This window comes from Paramormyrops kingsleyae, chromosome 4 (assembly GCF_048594095.1).
Source record: "Paramormyrops kingsleyae isolate MSU_618 chromosome 4, PKINGS_0.4, whole genome shotgun sequence".
Taxonomy (NCBI): Eukaryota; Metazoa; Chordata; class Actinopteri; order Osteoglossiformes; family Mormyridae; genus Paramormyrops; species Paramormyrops kingsleyae.
This window is the reverse complement of record NC_132800.1, coordinates 34,323,681-34,341,761: the sequence shown is the minus strand read 5'-3', so window position 1 is coordinate 34,341,761 and position 18,081 is coordinate 34,323,681. Positions and strand designations below refer to the sequence as shown.

At 44.3% G+C, this 18,081-nt stretch overlaps 1 long non-coding RNA gene across 2 annotated transcripts; it reads right to left on the bottom strand.

Moving 5' to 3' along the window:
- Nucleotides 1–2,058: 2,058 nt before the first annotated feature.
- LOC140589049 (uncharacterized) lies at nt 2,059–8,796 on the bottom strand. Of its 2 annotated transcripts, XR_011990238.1 has the most exons (4): nt 7,972–8,796; nt 7,436–7,889; nt 2,818–2,924; nt 2,059–2,687 (listed from the first exon to the last, which is right to left on the bottom strand). It is a non-coding gene; the product is annotated as an uncharacterized lncRNA (long non-coding RNA). The 2 variants fall into 2 exon arrangements; XR_011990237.1 differs by having other exon boundaries at nt 7,436–8,796.
- Between the last annotated feature and the right edge of the window lie 9,285 nt (nt 8,797–18,081).

Sequence of the window (18,081 nt, the reverse complement as noted above, 5' to 3'; positions counted from 1 at the left end):
ATGGCTTGGGGCCCCCGAGCTGGGAAGGGGGCCCCCAAGGGCGGTTGATTACATAATACATTGCAACGACAAATCTGCTTTATTTGTGTATTTTGTTTATCACAAAAGTAAAAACAAAGGACTTATGTAATTCTCTTTGTTGATAGCGTTAATTTAGACCTCACACTAAGACAACGGTAATACATTTTACCATGGCGGAAGAGAGTGAGGTTGAGGGCCCCCAGACTTTTTAAAATGGCCACTGCATGTGAGGACGCAAATCTCCTCACTGCCCACCTGGCTGGGCCGACACAACACTCACGCTGCAGCAATGATCTCCTTTAGAAGTTCATCTTTTGGGTCACTGTAAAGCGTGCTGGACCAAAGGCAGTCCAAGTTTGTACAGATTTCCAGCCTGGGTTTTCTGGGTCAGCATCAAAATATCAATTCTGTGAAGTTTAGCCAGAGGTGGACATTTGAGGTCCAGAAAGAAAAAAATCCAAAACCAGGATTTTGTTTCAACCAACCAGTTGAGTACTCTGTGACTGTCACTCTTTATACTCAATCGGTTGGTTGAAACAAAATCCTGGTTGGGATTTTTTTTACATTCTGGACCTCAAATGTCCATCTCTCAGTTTACCTAGCAAGTAACATGGGGTGACCTTCTACTGACAAGTCACTGGGAAGCTACATCGATGGCGGTAAGCCGATGGGGATTCTGAACGTCAACCACGGCGCCCAGCTCCGCATTGGCCTTGGCTAGTGGCCTGTCACTGCCCCGGATCCTCGGTCTAGGTGCCCCTGGTCATGGATCTCAGTTTCTCTTAGGCAAGTGACATCGAAGTCTGATGACTAAAGTCCTGGCAGTACAGCTTCTTCCCCCCCCCCCCCCGAGCGCCTGCGAGTGCTCAGTTGCTGCTGTGGCATTTGCCAGGAATACGTTTGTCATTGCCCACGTTCCCACGGCGGAGATGAGGGGGATATATGAGGAGGCCTGCCAACAAATATAGCGCAATCCTACACCTGAAAAATTCATGCATTGCATTTTTTTTAAAACCGTGAGCTTTCTTGTGACTCTGTAACTATGTGTTTCAAATGTGAGGTTCAGTGAGGAGGGCATTTAACTGCTGGGTAACAAAAGAATTTCGCCGCAGTAAGCGATACATGTTCTCATTTCAGAATTGCTAGCTTTGATGAGTTTGCTGTCATGGAATATGAACGCGAGACAAACAGGCCGATCGCGACCACAAGGCAAAACAGAGCAGAAAACTGATTCATCTTAAAAAGAGCTGCATGCCTTCGCCAGATAATTATGGTGTGACGTTGAGGTACTTTAAAAAGATCTTCTGTCATTAACCTTCAACCACACGGGTGAGAAGAAACGGCTGGTGAGATTGTCATAAAAAGGGTGTTGGTGATTTTTTTTTGGGGGGGGGGATGCAGAGGAGTCACTCCTCGTGTTTCTGGAGCCACAAGCCTGTGCCTGACATCCAGCCACAGACCACTGCTGACCTCTGCACAAGGCGTGACGTCCAAGCAAGTACAAGGTGTCACCTGGAACATCTCAATACCCATTAGTTACTGCACTGTGATTGGACGTTGATGGGGACGGCGAGGAAACGTGGGGACTGGGGAAGACCTTGAGGTCCATCAAGTCATTAAAGTGTCGTCTCAAAGTGAAAGTGGCTAGGTAATCAGTGTGAGGCCCTCCTGACGGCGAGATGTTCCCCATCCTACTCAAAGTGATGTTTCCAGACTTTGGTTTTCCTTGATCTCAGCACACACCAGTACTGCCCCCTGGTGAGCATTTTAATTAGGTCCCTGTGGCACCCTACACCACTCTCTGCCTGCCGCAGGCTCCTGTAGATAAACTCCCTGCCAGCAACTTGTTCATTTGCTCTCTTTCGAATGTTAACTTTAGTGCTTCCGTTTTATCGTCGCCGTTCCCGTAAACGGCCACGTCGGCGCCTCTTCACTGCAGTTCTCCCCTGCATTCGTTTCTTCTTAAAATGACAACGCTGCTAATTCTTATTGTACGGCATCGCTTCCCGGACTCAGATGACTGCAGAAATCCACAAATCGATTAAGGATCGATTTATTCCCGTTTTGAATCATATTCCATATCAGTCATCCCACTTCCGCCTGAACAGGGAGCCGTAATATTCCTCAATTCTGCAGCTTTGACTTAGTTCCCATCACAAATTACGCACCACTGATGCAAATCTATTTCAAATCAAGACTTCACTCATCACTCAATTCCCCATTTGTTTACATGATCAACATTATCGTATTACATAATTTATTTGCATAGCGCATGAAAGAGAGTTACACAACCACAGAAAAAAGTAATTATCACAGCTGTGTTTCTCTTTCAAGACACATACAATGTATCTTATCTGTATCTGGCGGCCTTGCCCTTTGAATCTCTCCTTAAAGATGCAGCTGAGGGCATAAAGACGATAAACAAAGAATAAATCATTTTCTTTGAGTCACATTAAATAAGATGTACAGTGCAGTCAAGAGAAAGAGTCGCGGGGATTTTCTTCAGCAAGCCCTTGCACTGACGATGAGGTAAGACTTTTGTGAGACCTGCAGAGATCTGTTGTGTAGATCCAGAGATATCATCAAAGGATATTTAACTTGCCTGAGGAGACAAGTCGTGTAAGAAAGCACAGCATCTTTGCTCTTTGCAGCAGGTTGGTTTGTATCTGGAGGAAACAGAAGAAACCAATCAAAGGTCTCGTTAGAATTTTTAGTGTCCTCCATGTTTACAGGGATGGATATTGGCTAAAGTGTCTTCGGTTAGCTGCCCTGCTCAGAGGACCACATCGAACTCACGTCCAGCACTGGAGGCGGGAGCCAGAAGCCCACAGCCTTCCGTTGGAGCATCCCTTTCCATCCCTTCTCCATCACAACATTGGATTTCAGATGCATAGAGCAAGATGCTGGAAAATAATTTGACCGAATGCTAAAACAGCACAGAACACAACATTAGAATTTTAAAGACTTCGGTGTCCCTATACATACCAATTTGTCTTTTTTTAAGTATAGTGTAGCATAGTTAACAGATAAGTAATTAAGCACTTGTACTGCTGAAACTTGACATTATTTGTAGTGTGGTGATTATTTGATATACAGTGTTTGTTTTTCATGAGTTTTTTTTTTTTTGCCTCAGATATAGATTTTAAAAGGAAAGTGCCAGAAAAGTTACAAGACGACAGTAGTCAGGACTACAAACCAAGTCACGTGCCATGGGGGGATGGGGGTACAGGGGCTAACAAGCAGCTGGTCAGGGAAAGCAGGGGAAGAAACAAAGGCTGATAGTCACAGATGGGAGGGGAAAAACACAATGTGGGTAGCAGGCAGGGAGGGTGAGCCCAAGGACGGGCATGGGCACCTGGGCCTGAGCTGCATTACGGAGGGGAAAAGTGCGGTTTATAGTGCACACAAACAGCGAAGGAAGAGGTGATGTATATGTCCACAATCATCCGGGTCACCTGACTCCTCCTCCACCCCAGCCATCCTATTATGCAGTCAGTGATTATAAGAACAGGTCATCGTGGGATATCTCAGCTGCAGAGTCACCACAACCTCGTGTTGGATAAGGGGTTGTGGAAGAGGATGGATGGATGGATGGATAGATAGATAGATAGATAGAGATAGATAGATGGATGGATAGATGGATGGACAGGCCAGACAGATGGATGGATAGATGGATGGGCCAGATAGATGGATGGATAGACCAGACAGACAGACAGACAGACAGATAGATAGACACACATAGATGGATGGACGGACCAGACAGACAGACAGATAGACACACACAGATGGATGGACGGACCAGACAGACAGACAGAATACAGCCATTTCCTATGAAGGTGGCAGCCATCAGAACCCTCACTAACTCCTGTCAAAAACACACTCCCTGAAATAATTTCATCAATGGTGCCTGTGAACTGTCGGATCCAATCAGCGTCAGCGCTACGCCCCTCTGAGCTAAAGCAGATCTCAGTGTTCCATCACGTCTGTCTCCTTCCTGTTATTTCCCCCCTACCGTCATCCACACCTTCCGTCGCTCTCTCTCTCTCTCTCTGGCCGTCTTTCTAATTTTACCTGCTGCTCAGCTCTGGTCAGCCCTCGTTATATTAGTGCAGCACGTCTGTGGGGGGGGGGCTTGAGCAGGTGTGGGGGGGAAAACTCTCGCGGGGTGAAGTCCATTAATAATCCCGGTAAGTAATTCGCGCCTGAGGGAGGCGAGAGAGTCAGAGGCGGTCCGGCGGGACGGCGGCGCGCGAGTGGATGACTCAGGGTCACGTGACCTTAAAATCGCACTCAGATCTCTGTTCTTCTGCTGCACGGAGCTTGTATCCCAGAAGCCATATTGTTGTCATCCGCAAAAGTACAGGTGGATGATTTCATTCTGTCAGACCTTCAGTGACTGACACGGATTTAACATTAAGATAATGAATATGATTTAATCACAAAAATCACTTTAACAATAAAACCATTACGAAAGATATTACAAAAAGTAAATGGATACAAAAATGAAAGGGATCTGCATGGAGATTTAGAATACAACAGAGAAGTACAAAGTTGTTTGTCTATCCACCCATGGGTCTATTTTAATTAGAAATACAGACCATGTCTGAGGTCTCTGCGTAAAAAAAATTGACTCATGACTGAAGACGGTTTACTTCGATTCTGCGGCACCCCCCGCTTCCTGCGGTTGGGGTGGCTCTCAACAGCTGTACTTTGGGCAGCTGGCGCAGCGCACAGGCTGAGCCAGGCAGGCAAACCCCGCCGACCCAACACCCACAGGCCCCCGATCTCCCCCCGCCCCGCCTCCCCCCACTTGCTGGCGCAACTCGGGATGCAGAAGGTCGTGCCAAAGTGTCCATCTGTTTCCTCGGAGGCCCGCTATGCAATGACGCGGGTCAGCCTGCCCCTCGTATGGTGGCCCTGTGCGCGGGTTGCCAGGAGACCGTCTGGCAGCCATCGAGCCCGCGAGGTGTAGGGCCCCTTCATCCAACTAATAGCTACCATCTAACAAGCTCCCAATGCTGAGGCTGAGTTGCAGAATTGAGCTTGGGCTGTTATTTTTCCCCCCTTTTCTGCATATAGAACGTGACTAACATTGATTTTTTTGATGAAGCATAAAGGCGCTAGGAAAAACTAATCAGGCCAGCTCCGGCTCCAGGATCCAGACCGGAACAACGACCCTGACCCCGATACTCATCGTCGGTTTTCTAAAACACCTGTTACCGATTTCCGATTTAATTATATTTATACCGCTCTCAGCCGGCTGCTCGTATTGCTCGGCGGTCATCCGCCTGATCGCTGTTACCATTTACCCCTGTCATCGACCTTTAGTGGTTTCGGTTTTTGTTAATAAACGGCGATGGGTCATTCTGCGACTACACCCCGGTCTCCGTCATTACAATAACGCTTAACTGAACTGTTAGCCCACGGCTCTGTATTGCACAGTTCGCGCGCTATACGATACAGCAAGCAAGAAAAACACAAAAGTCCCAAGCGGCTCGTTTCTTAACAGACCAAGCTGTGTCTTTTCAAACAGCTCTTCTGCGATGGCAAGAAAACAAAAAAGAAAAATAGCCAGTATCAGTATCACAGCATTTCCAGCAAACAAAGAGCCACAGCCATTGTTTTTGCAAGCTATCCGGCAGCAGGCTGTTTATGTTCATCCGTGGTGTGGAGACACATCTGGCAGGACAATCCAGCAGCAGCACACGAGCCTGCTTGGGATGCTGACTTTCCTATAATTTATATCAAGGCTGTCAAAATGAAATTCCTCAGGGACCGCGTGCATGCATATTCCCATCCCAACACTCTCCCTCAGCTTAATTTGGCCAATTAGTGGTTAATTATCTATGCTATTTATATCTGGTCCATTATGCATTTTTTTCACAAAGCACAGCGGCGCAATGCATAATTAAGGAAAGAGGTTCCGATGAAAAATCTCTGTGCGCGATGGGGCCCAGTCTGATGGCCTGTTTATGTCATGATGGTTGTTTCAGAGCGGCACGTTTATGGTTAAGGGTATTTTTTGTGTCACTGGCTGCAGATGCGAGACAGGGGTTTTACTTGAGCGACACTATATAATTACGTTCACCACTGTGGCATCTCCTCGCTAGGCTGCAGTGTCAAAATACAGTGCAAATGTTCTCTCTTTTTTTCTGCTCACAGTCACTGCGCTTAGTTGACAGGTTTTCATTATGTGTTGCAATTTCATGCGTGAATCTTACAGTTTACATCAGAACAGCAGCCTGCATGAGGGGGAAAAAAATCTCTTGCAGGATTTTCGGTTTTAAAAAGAGCGTCAGGGCAGGAGATACTTTGCAGTTACATTACAACACCCTTGCTCCCTAAGCAAGTAGTCATTATCTCTACTTCTGAATATATGCATTAATTAAGTCTGCCTCCGTGTCGCAGTCATTACCTCTAGAGCTTTCCGTCTCTTAAACTGTTTGTAAACACGTATCAGAGACAGAAGTGTTTCCTCTCCGCAAAGGGGAACTCGAATAAGCAGAAATTAAAAAAAAACTGATGGGGTTTATGCAGTAATTCACCAAACGTCACAAATCTGCTTCGGCCCAGAGGGGGAAAATCCTTTATCTCACTAAAAACCTTAATTCCTACAATGTGTTATTTATTGCTTATAACATTAATATTCATAGTTTTGATTTTGGATGCAGTACTTTCGCAAGTTATCAAAAAGCTTTTAATGTGCGAAACAGGGCGGCAGAACCGTCCAAATTAAAGCCAATTAAAAGACTTTACCTTCGCAAATCGAGTTTTCGCTTCGCACCGTGGAAGAAAGCCCACGTCAGACTCCCTTGAATGTGTGTTTTAAGGTGAAACTGCGGGGGTTTAAACGAGAGGTCACGGGAGGCATCAACGAGGGAGTCCTCGCAACAAACCAAAACGAAACAGATGATTACGTCGATAATATCTCTCATTTTAAGGGCAACGTCTTAATGATATGTGTAATTACATTAGGCCACTTTGAATGAAAACATTAAACAAAATTTAGTCTCATTGTTGTACATTCGTCTTTCTTTGGATTCCTATCCGTTTTATCGCCTCCGACGCTTGCCCGTCATACACTCAAATGATCTTTTTAAAGCCCTACAAATAACCTTTTTTTATATATAAAAACGGGTCAAGGGCGTAACTTTGGTTTGAGGTCTCGACCAATTTAGTCGGTTTTGATTTATTGGGGGGTTCAAGCCCCTCCCCCCATAATTTACGCCCATGACACAGGCAAACTGTTAAAAATGAGAGATTGAGATACCATAGTTACCGTTCGCAAGTGACGTGGAAAACATCTGGAAAGGTCAGTGTGTTTAACCCATTTCGATTCTGGGATAGAAGAATTCGTTTTCTGGAAGGCCTTCTGATTGCACACTTCGCATTTTGGATCAGAGATGTTCCTTACCTGTACAATCTGCTTCATGCTGGGAACTCCAGGATGCCTTTCTGACGCAGGAACTGAATTCCAGGGACAGGGAGTGGTGGATCCAAACTTGTCCACTGGGTGGCGACAATGATCTTCGTATCCCTTGTGCTGCTTCCTGCTGGTGCTGCAGTGTGTTATTAAAGGTGCATTTATTCTCTCTCCCCGTATTGCAGCCGCTGCTTCGCCTCCGAAGACCGTGCTCCTGATTCCCCTGTCAGTATCACGCCCGTGATGTTGTCATCCTTCTATAGTAATGCGCTTCTTCCCTGTACGTCTTGTGAGCGCGTCGTATCTGCAAACGGACCATGTGTAGGCGTCTGCCGGAAACACCCACAGATCGCCTTTGCTCTGCTCCACTTTTGCAGTCACGTCGTGGGCCCTTCAGTGATGCCATTGCCATGCATTTCGTGTCATACTTATGTCCTTAAGTTGACTGGAACCGACAAACGTGTTAATATTCCTGCCCATTTGCCTGTGACTTTGCCGCGCGAAAGGTTACAGATTTTCCTGCTTACCTTTAATTATCCGCTGTGGACTGCACTGGTCTGATTGCCTCGCAGCCTAATGTGAGACTTATTAACTGCACAAGACCATGATCTAATTGTTAAATAACAGAGGTAGCACAAGAGATACAGAAGAAAATATTTTAGACTAAATTAAAAAACCGCGTTTCCGCAACACTACAAAAATGAGACAAAGTTTGCAAGCAAAAATGTAGTAATATTATAAGAACTCTATGCATATAATAATAGGCCTATATAATTTATGCCGTGTACTTTATTGCAATTCAAGCTTAAGAGTAACTTTAACACTATGTTAACCCCTAAAATCTGCATGCACCTTGACTGTTTTTTGCTGTTCGGCGCAAACACTTGCTAACAAGACACCGTGTTAACCTGCGCGAGAGCCATACATATCGTCATGTTTGCTTAGAATATTACCGCGCCCCCCCTCTGGCCCCTGCACAAGCGTGTCTGTTGCCTGAATAAAATATGAAAGTGAAATATGAAAAATCCTCGACCGCTATGTTGTTTTGGCTGATGAATCAGGTGATTCTTCCCAGTCAAATGTAAATTAAGGTCTTGGGGGAGGGAAAACCCCCAACACACGCATTTGTCTTACTTCATTTAGCATCTGCTAATTGATGCTGTGCTGTACGATGTAACATAAAGAGCTGGAACTATATCCAGCCCGTTGTCCTTATAAATTTACTCACATGCATAAACAACCACACATGGACATTTCCTCACATTTCCCTCCTCGCTCTATCCGTCCTTCTACCCGGCAAACATCGGCAGTGCAGTTTCTGGGCTTTGCCAATCTCTCCGTGCATCCAGCCAATATCGCTTTTGAAACAGAGGATATTACCAAACCGGCCTGACACGTTACCTAGATGCTTCCGACTCCAGACCAATGCAGTCTCGCCAAATTTGGTCAGCTGGCTGGCGTAAGATTCTTTATTCGAGACAAGTCTACACACGTGTTTACATATATGTAAGTTTTATTAACTTGCAAATAGTGTGTTGGGTTTGCAAACTATCCCAATGCTTCCGATGCAGCTAATTTTAGTTTTGTAATGGAGTAATATAAATTTACCGTAAGATTTCTTGCGGGAGCGTGAAAATCTGAAAGTGTGAGTGTCACGCCAGATGCGTGAGAGTTGGCAGCCCTGCCAGTACTGTATGTCCTTCTGGAACTGAGCCAGATCTGCACCCTTACTCCCATCTCTAAGAAACATGCTTGAGAAAGTCTAACTGCCACATCCACTGGAAATTCTGCTTACCACCAACCATTGGCATCGCTGTCGTCTCCTTAAAATCTATAGCGGACGGTATTTGAGTGTGATGTCTGCATGTTCCATGTTGTGCTGTCATGTTCCTTGCATTAGTTGTACAGCACTATTCTGGTGATGAAGTATGCTTCACAGGGACTAATACTGGAGTTTTTAACAGTTACTAGCAGGTCAGTGCGCCAGTCCTACATCCCCTGAAACCACTTATCCTATTCAGGGTCACAGGGGGTCCTGAGTCTATGGAACATCCCAGGATGGGCCACCAACTCATCGCAGGGCACACTCACACACCATTCCAATTTGCCTCAGCATGTTTTTGGACTGTGGGGGGAAAGCGGAGTACCAGGGAGAAACCCCACGATGACACGGGGAGAACATGCAAACTCCACAGATGGAGCCATTGCAGAGACTCAAACCCCAAGTCTCATGCCACCCCAACAGTGCCACATTTTTTTTAGTAAATGAAGGGCTATTAAAAATAAATGTCTATAGGGCGCTATGACATCAGGGGGTGGTACGGTGGTGCAGTGGTTAGCATAGTTGCCCCATCCTTCTGGGAGCCGGGTTTAGGTGCCCACCATGGCTCCATGTTCGTGGAGTTTGCATGTTCTCCCATGTGGTCATGGTGTTTCCAGTTTCCCAACCATCTCAGTCCAGAAGCATCCTGAGATTAGCTGAAGTTATCAAGTTGCCCATATGTCCCTAATGATCCCCAGATGTGCACCCAGGTTTGTCCCTGCCTTGTGCCCATAGACTCCCCAACCCTGAATGGCTACAGAGAATGGATGAATGGGTGAGCTATGAAATTGTAACCTCCTTCACTCTTGCTGATGACATGATTCTTGTTAATCGTTCTTCAATTTGCACCCAGACTGACAGTTTCCCTAAACATAGTAGATGCAATATTTGAGTGGACCAGTGAGTCTGAGTAGCAAAGACATCAGGAGGTTTCTGACTCAAAACGATGAGGCTGCACACTCGTGTAATAAAAACACCATCGCAGCTGGTCGATGGCTCTCCATCCCAGCCGTTTATCGCCCAGGTCGTCCATACATCACCCGAGCACTTAATTTAATTGTCAATCACATTATCAGCCCCTCCAAAGTATTGGGCTAATCAGCAATTAGACTCTCATGGTTTATCAGTGCAATGGTGCTTCCCAGTGCATCCATTATTAACCTGGACAAACCAGTCTATTAGCAGGCTTACCCAGCACACAAAATCATAATGTAGAAAAAAATAATCGTCTCCACACAAATTTTCTTTTCCCTAGTTCTTGTTCTTGATTATAACTCTTAGTTTATGGCATAGCTTTTTTGAGCTGGTGCGAGGTCACTTCATCCCGACAAGTGGACCAAATAATGTCCCTGTCTGGACGTAGATAATTGCCTTAATGTGTAACGCTGTCAAAACCCTGTGGTCTAAAGAGGGCGAGCGAATTGTTAATCCCCAAAATTATCTGTCTGAATTAGACACTTAGCATTCCATGCACATGATTATTAAATGGGAATTCTCCACACATAGAGTTTTAAGAGGCCGGTTTATTAATAAATACACAGTTGTGAGAATAGGCGGCACGTTTGTTTTGAATTCGGTTAGCATGCTTGAGAACTGCTCTCAAAAGCCGAGAGACGACTGTTCGATAGTCAGTTCCCGCCTCCCGCTTTGTCCTTTTAACACATTCCAGAAGTTTGACTCGTCTTTCATTCGCCGAAGCGAGGTGACGCTCGCTGGTGTCATTCTGAACATCTCAGCCAGCCCGCAGAAGTTCCGCAGATGCGGGTGAAGTAAGCTCTTCCCAGATCCCCTCAAATCGTGTTGAGCTCGGCTCGTGTCACATCCGTTTCACAAGAGTGTTTAACACTGCGCACGAGTGCCATATTGTGCGCCATGGTCACCCCCCCCCCCCCCCCACTGGATAATGAGACACTCTGGCAGGTGCGTATGCGGTCATGTGATACGCGGAGTCATAAATCAGTAGGTGTTGACTGTCAGCTTTTCAGAGCTCGGAGGTGCCGTTTTGCCATAAATGAAGGTAGTGCAAAATTACACGTCATTTCAACTTCATCCGTCTTCCAACTGTGTTCCCCATACAGGGCCACACGGAGTCTGCAGCTCCTGCCGGAAAACAGAGCGCAAAAGACATACATTCTCTCCACAATGATCCCCATTGCAGGGCACGCGCTCACACATTTACAACAAAGTATATCTCATAACACTTCCTGGTCAGCGTCAGTAGAAAAATCCCTATCTGAAATACTCTTTCTTCACTTATCCCTTCATCTTCCAACCACTTATCCAGCACAGGCAGCATAGGACACCCCCTGAACAAGATGACAGCCCACTCCCACGATGGGCAATTTAGAAACGCCAATTCACCTAACTGCATGTCTTTGGATTGCAGAAGAAAAGGACACAGCACACGTAGAGGGAACATGCCAACTTCATACACACGCATGCATATAGACACGGAGTGGGGGATGGGTTTAAACCCCTAGTCCTATATATGACACAACAGTACAAGCCACTGAACCACCACCTCAGGCTACCTTAACGTATGACTTACTGCAAACAATGTTCTTGTTTTGGACACATTCTTCCTTCAGCCAATCATATTTATGGAACATTTGCAAATAACCAATCAAGAAAAACTTTATTTTTCATATTTTTTGGGGGCGATATATCAAGGTTTTAAGATATATCAATATATTTTCGTGCGAGATATAGGATGAGACGATACTGTTTGTATCGATGTAGTTTATATAGCTTTACAATTATACTCATAGAGCTACCAGTTCACCTATTTCTCCTCTCCCTGCCCGTCTCTCGCACAACTTCACCCTGCCCTGTCCCTCCCCCTCCCCCTCGGAACCCAACCCACCTCCCCCTCACTCACAACTCCTGCATACAGCAACAGCATGGAGACAGACACAAACAAAAGGCAAGCTAGCGAAGAGGAGCTGGTGGGTAAAACAATATACGCTGGTACTTCATTTTTGAGCCATTTTTAATGTACACATACAGCTGACTGTTAATAAAAGTGCCTGTAAGTGTTGTGTACATTTGGTTCTAACTTGGAAGTGTATTTTTGTTATTAATCTATGGGGGGAAAAAATATCGAGTGTATATGCTTTCGTTTCTTTTATGTTGTTATCCTCATTTACACAGTGACTTTCATGGTTTTTTTTTTTGTAGCATGAATTTAAGAACTCACATTATGAAGTTATATTAACAGAAATGTCATCACTGGTCAACCGAGAGAGGAAAATTATTTTAAAGGCATTAGCTTCCAGTTGGCTGGATGCTACTAATCTCCCCATAAATATGTATCGCCTCACTTATTCATCTGCGTATAATTTCTCCAGGATATTAAAATGAAACACGCCTGGATCACAGCGGATGTTTGTATTTCTAATGTAATTTTGCAGGCTGGTTTTTTTAATTAAAAGTTAAATGCTGCAATTTCATAGGAGGGACTTTAAGAAATGTGGCTGTCATTCGCTGCTTTTCTACGGTCAATTAATAGATTTCATGGTTCACAGTAATTGTCCATCCGTTCTTGAATAAATTAACTGGAGCATAATGGATCATGGGGAGAGGTTTGACACAAGTCATATCAAACAAAACAAACAAACCAATTACTTGTTCAAACACACAAACAAAAGTTTCCCCTCAAAAATGAACGCTATATGTAGCACGGGTATAAAATTCTAACAAAAATCTTTTTCAGGAATAATTTGTAGTAATAATTTGCAAATGACTGTGCATTTTAGTCTACTATTAGTTGAAATAAGCATTTTATATATGCTTACAATGAATTCCAAATAGACTTGCATTTCCTGTTTATCAAACAGGTAACGAGTAGAAAATGACTGCAGGAAATAGTCAAAAAAGCTATACATGGTATATAATTAAAAGTGATTGGAATGTTTATTTCTACGAGCGACGAATCAGTATGGCAAGGATATTTCACTGAGACTGAAACTAATTGTACCACCTCACAAGAGCTAATTAGCATCCACATCCATTGTGCACCAATACTGTGATTGGTCTATTTTTGTTATAGTGTCAACACTAAGTTATAATTACGCACTGATAAGTCAAATGAGCCTGGCGCACGCCGAAATCAGGAACTCGACTCATTATTATGTATATTTATGCAAATTAGCAAGAGCAGCACAGTTCAAGACTCAAACTAATGTGTAAGAGGTGGCAACGGAATACAAAACAAACAACCAGACGAGGTCATGTTTCCTGGTGTCTATGACGAGTGACTTCCTGTTCCAGTCTCGGCATTTCTGTGTGATTATTTAACGCTAATTATTAACTAATCAGTTTATCAGTACATTGAGGCTTCCCTAAAGTCAAATATCCAGCCAAGTATATAACACAGTTCTGGGGTTTGTTTATATGTTTTCTGAAGCAGACTTATTTTGCACTCCTTTCTAGAAAGTGTTCCAAGACTTCCATTTCTACGGCTTTTAAAGTTTATTTTCGACATTTCTGCTCCTAAAATAATTTACTACCCATTACCTCTGTAATAGATTCGATATTCATTATTGAGAGCCTTCAGCAGACTTGATGTTATGAGTTTTAACCTTTTCCAGTGTACAGTGATAGAAATGCTTGCATGCGATGGACAGCTCTTCCTGGCCATTTAAATATGGCCGCCCCCTCTCTACCCCCTACAAGCTGGTGGGTTTCTTCACAGACCACAGGTCATACGGGACCATGTGGGAGTGACAGGCATGATCAGAAGCATGGAGTCTCTCACTACACACACGGAGGCCAACTGAGACCTTCCTGCTTGTAGAGCTTCAGACAATTTGTAGTGGCAAGTGCCAAGGGGGTGGCAGTCTTGCTCTTGGTGTTGTGAGTGTTAAATTACATTCATATGGTGGCAGGTGGTGGGGGGGGGGGGGGGTGCTGGTGATGGTTAAATAGTGAATTCCCCCTCAATATTCATGCAATTATGGTCATGGTATAGCCTTCATAAGGGTACAGGGTAATTTCAGGCCTGCTGACGGCTTGGATCATCCATACAGAGGTAATAAAAACCAACAGTGATGTAATTAGTAGTTCTCAGGATAAACCAATAAATGTCATCTGATCCATTTCACGACAATGTATTTTCTTAAAAAACGTTTTACATTTCCACAGTCCGTAAATGACAGCTTTGAGAGGGCAGTATATTTCTGAAGAACTACTGCGAGACATCAAGTACAGCTCCAAGTCTGTAAAAAATGAATGTAGGCCTACGGCACGATAGGCCTCGTGCTTCAAGTATATACAACCAGCTGAGCTAGAGTAACATAGTTAGCTCACACGCATCGTAAATGAAAATTATTTCAGAGACCGTTATAATACTGTCGCTTTCTGACTCATTTCTGTTAATCATAAAAAGTATAATAATTAATATATCTAATTTACATTGTTCCCTTCCAAACAACCTCATCAGAAATATGTGCCAGTTGTCATGACCTGCTCGTATGATCCTCATGTGTGCCACGCCCCCTCACTAACCTCGTGTGAAACCCTGATTGTTACCAGACGTTTCATGTTATTTCCGGCTTGTCTTGTGTATTTCAGTCCGCGTTCGAGTACATTTCCTTTAGTCTGTCTTTAACGTTGCCTGTGAGATAATTCTATGTGCTGTCAATAAACCCTGTTTACCCGTATTTACTGCTCCAATTGCCTGCTCGCCCGCTCGCCTGAACTCGCTCTGACACCAGTACTGCAACCAGGGTGAATCCCCTTAAAACCTCTTTTACAAAAACAAAAACGGCGCTTGCGGAGTCACCTGACGCAATCTACGCGGCGGGCAGCCGACGGAAATAGCTTACGCGTGAATCCTAATCAACATGTCAGTCGGACAAATTAAATCACTGCTGCAAGACATGTCACTGCTTTAAATTGCTATTATAATTGCTATTCACTGAGCCATTAAGCTAAGCAAAATTTAATTCCATTTATTAGCGTATACAGGTGTCTGCACCAAGCACCACCGCTGCAACATTCTCGGAAAATGGGGAGCGGCACGTTGAAATTGGGCAGCTGGGAGTGAGAAATAATTTTCTCGACGAGGGACGGTGGGGCTATTGTTTCACGACGTAAATTAATTTTAAAAACCATGAAATGATCATTCGGCTGTGTTCAAAACGTCCAATTATTCAAAACATGACCAAGTAGTTACATCAAACAGTCAAACAGATTTTTACCAGACTACATAGTCAGAGCAGTGTCCTCACATCTCCAGGGTTGAAGGTTCGATTCTTGCACCAGTCGTGCATGTGGATGTCACACATTCTGAGTGTGTGTGATTTTCCTCCTGGCAGTTTAAACGCTCTCTAAATGTCTTTAAATTGCCCTGTACCTTCTGATGGACCGGCATTCAGTCCTGGCTGTACCCTGCCTTGTAAAATAGCAGTGAATTGCACTGGAGCTGTGTGTGAGATCTCCCGTCCTGGAAAGCATTAACCTGAGTGATTTATATGTAATATTCATTAATTTTCCATTCCCCCTATTCATTGGAGGGTCACACTCTGTAATAATCTATTTTATATAAAAATTGTGTATGTAAATCGCTTTGGGATTGTGTGCTGAGACATCTCTGGGGGTTTTTTTCGCTTGGCTTTTGTAGACTATAAGCAATTTTGTAGAAAATTTTAAAGGTCAAACAATTTTCGATTTGTTTGTATAATAAGAAGTTACAAAAAACAAAACAGGAAGAACTGACTGGCTGCACAGCGATTGAGAGTCGCTCATTGTTGACAAGGTGCAGCCACTTAAAATGAAACACAAAGCAAGTTTCTAGGAGTGATTATGCGCGATAGGGATCCTTATGCTGCTACAGCAGATGGGGCTTGTTAAGCAGCAGAGAGGAGCGCATACTGCCACTCAGATTCCAGGCTCGGGGCGACTGTTAGGGCCCAAGACTGGGTTCCGTCTGTGTTCCTTGGCCACCCTATGTCTTCTAGGCTGTGACTGCGCTGAAACTGTGGACTACTTTTGCTCGTTTGTTGAGCAGAGGCATAAAGTAATGAACTACAAATACTCTCAACATAGTATGTGAGTAGTATTTTTTTTCAGAGTTTGCTGAGTGTTTTTGGCCTGTGGTGTAGCGTTACTATAGCCTACATGTGAGAACATACAGTACTAGGGCTGGCCGATGTCTAAAAGAACACAGTATCCGATATTTTAATTTTATAATATTGGGATGGTTTCCTCCGGGGACCCCGGTTTCCCCCCACAGTCCAAAGACATACTGGGGCTAATGGGGGTTACTAAATTGCCCATAAGTGTGCATGTGCGAGTGAATGGTGTGTGAGTGCGCCCTGCGATGGGCTGGCCCCCCATCCTGGGTTGTTCCCCGCCTCGTGCCGCAGCTTCCGGGATAGGCTCCGGACCCCCCGCGACCCAGAAGGATAAGCGGGTTGGACAATGGATGGAATATTGGGATGAACGTTGATACTAAGTCTTTGAGTTCTGTCTGGGCGGAATGGGCCTTTACTGATTGGACATGCTCCGAGTATCTGATCAACTAGCTGATTCAAACAGCCGCCCCATTCCTCTGCCTTCCATAACCGCCTGTCTAGCACAGGGACACTGTGTGCTGGGAGCCCGTCCACAAGGCAGCGAACAGGGCTGACCTGAGATGGGATACAAGCCGCTGGATGTGCAGGGGGAAATCAGAGCAATTTAATTAGATGAATTGGCACCTCTACATTTTCCACAGTGTGTGTGTGTGTGTGTGTGTGGATTTGGTTTACATTACATTGTGGGAGACATTTGGTCTCCACAGTGTAATGTAAACCTAATAAAAACCTATTTTTTTTGATGGCGTGGAGACTATTTTTCAAGGTTACTTATGGTTAAGGTTAGGGCTGGGTAGGGGTTAAGATTGTCATGTTGGGATCAGAGTTTTCCCCATAGAAATGGATGGAGAGTCCCCACAAAGATATAATTACAAACCTGTGTGTGTGTGTGTGTTTGCGTATGTGTGTATAATACAGTACTGTGCAACAGTCTTCAACAAAGGATACGTCTAAAGCTATTTATCAATTTCAGTGTATATGTGCTCAGAACGGAAAACAATTTAACATCAGAAGATTAGAACTTGTGCAAATGAAGGATAACCCAATACAAAATGAACAAGAATTTCTTCTGTTCCCCAAAACGTTGCTGATATCTAGTAGGATGGTTAGGAGAATGGTTCCCAAACCTCTCCTCCGGGGACCTCAGCCATTTCATGTACAGTATTTGTTACATTTCACATCCAGGCAACTTAACTAATTCATTTAAGTAGTTTAAAAAGCCAATGAGATATGGATTAGCTATATCACATGTGCTAGTGACATTAGGAAAGAGTCACAACGCTTTTGGAAAATGGGAATACCCCAAACATGTATCTGGTAGATGAACCTAATTAATTCCATACAACACGTAATATGTCAATATTTTCATATTTGCTAATTAACATAATCTATCTTTGGGGAGGGGGTTTGCAACTGAGAAAATGAGGAAACGAACAACAGAGGCAAACCATTATTTCCTGCAGTGTAGCTCTTATTAGTGGGACTGGGGATGTTGTGAGTCTTCTTTTGCTTTATTCTGTGTCATCTCTGACCTTCGTACTGCTGCTTGACTTTAAAGTGAAATTATTCCTGATATTTTCCCCCCGCTTTGTACTCAGGTCCTTGAGCCCGACTGTTGAATAAAGTTTATCGTCTCCGTTGGCGGGCAAATCCGCTTCCGTGTGACTTGCTGTCCTTTTAAATCGGGCGGAAACAAAAGTGCGTCCCTCCCGCAGTATCGAATAGAGGACCTGGGCACT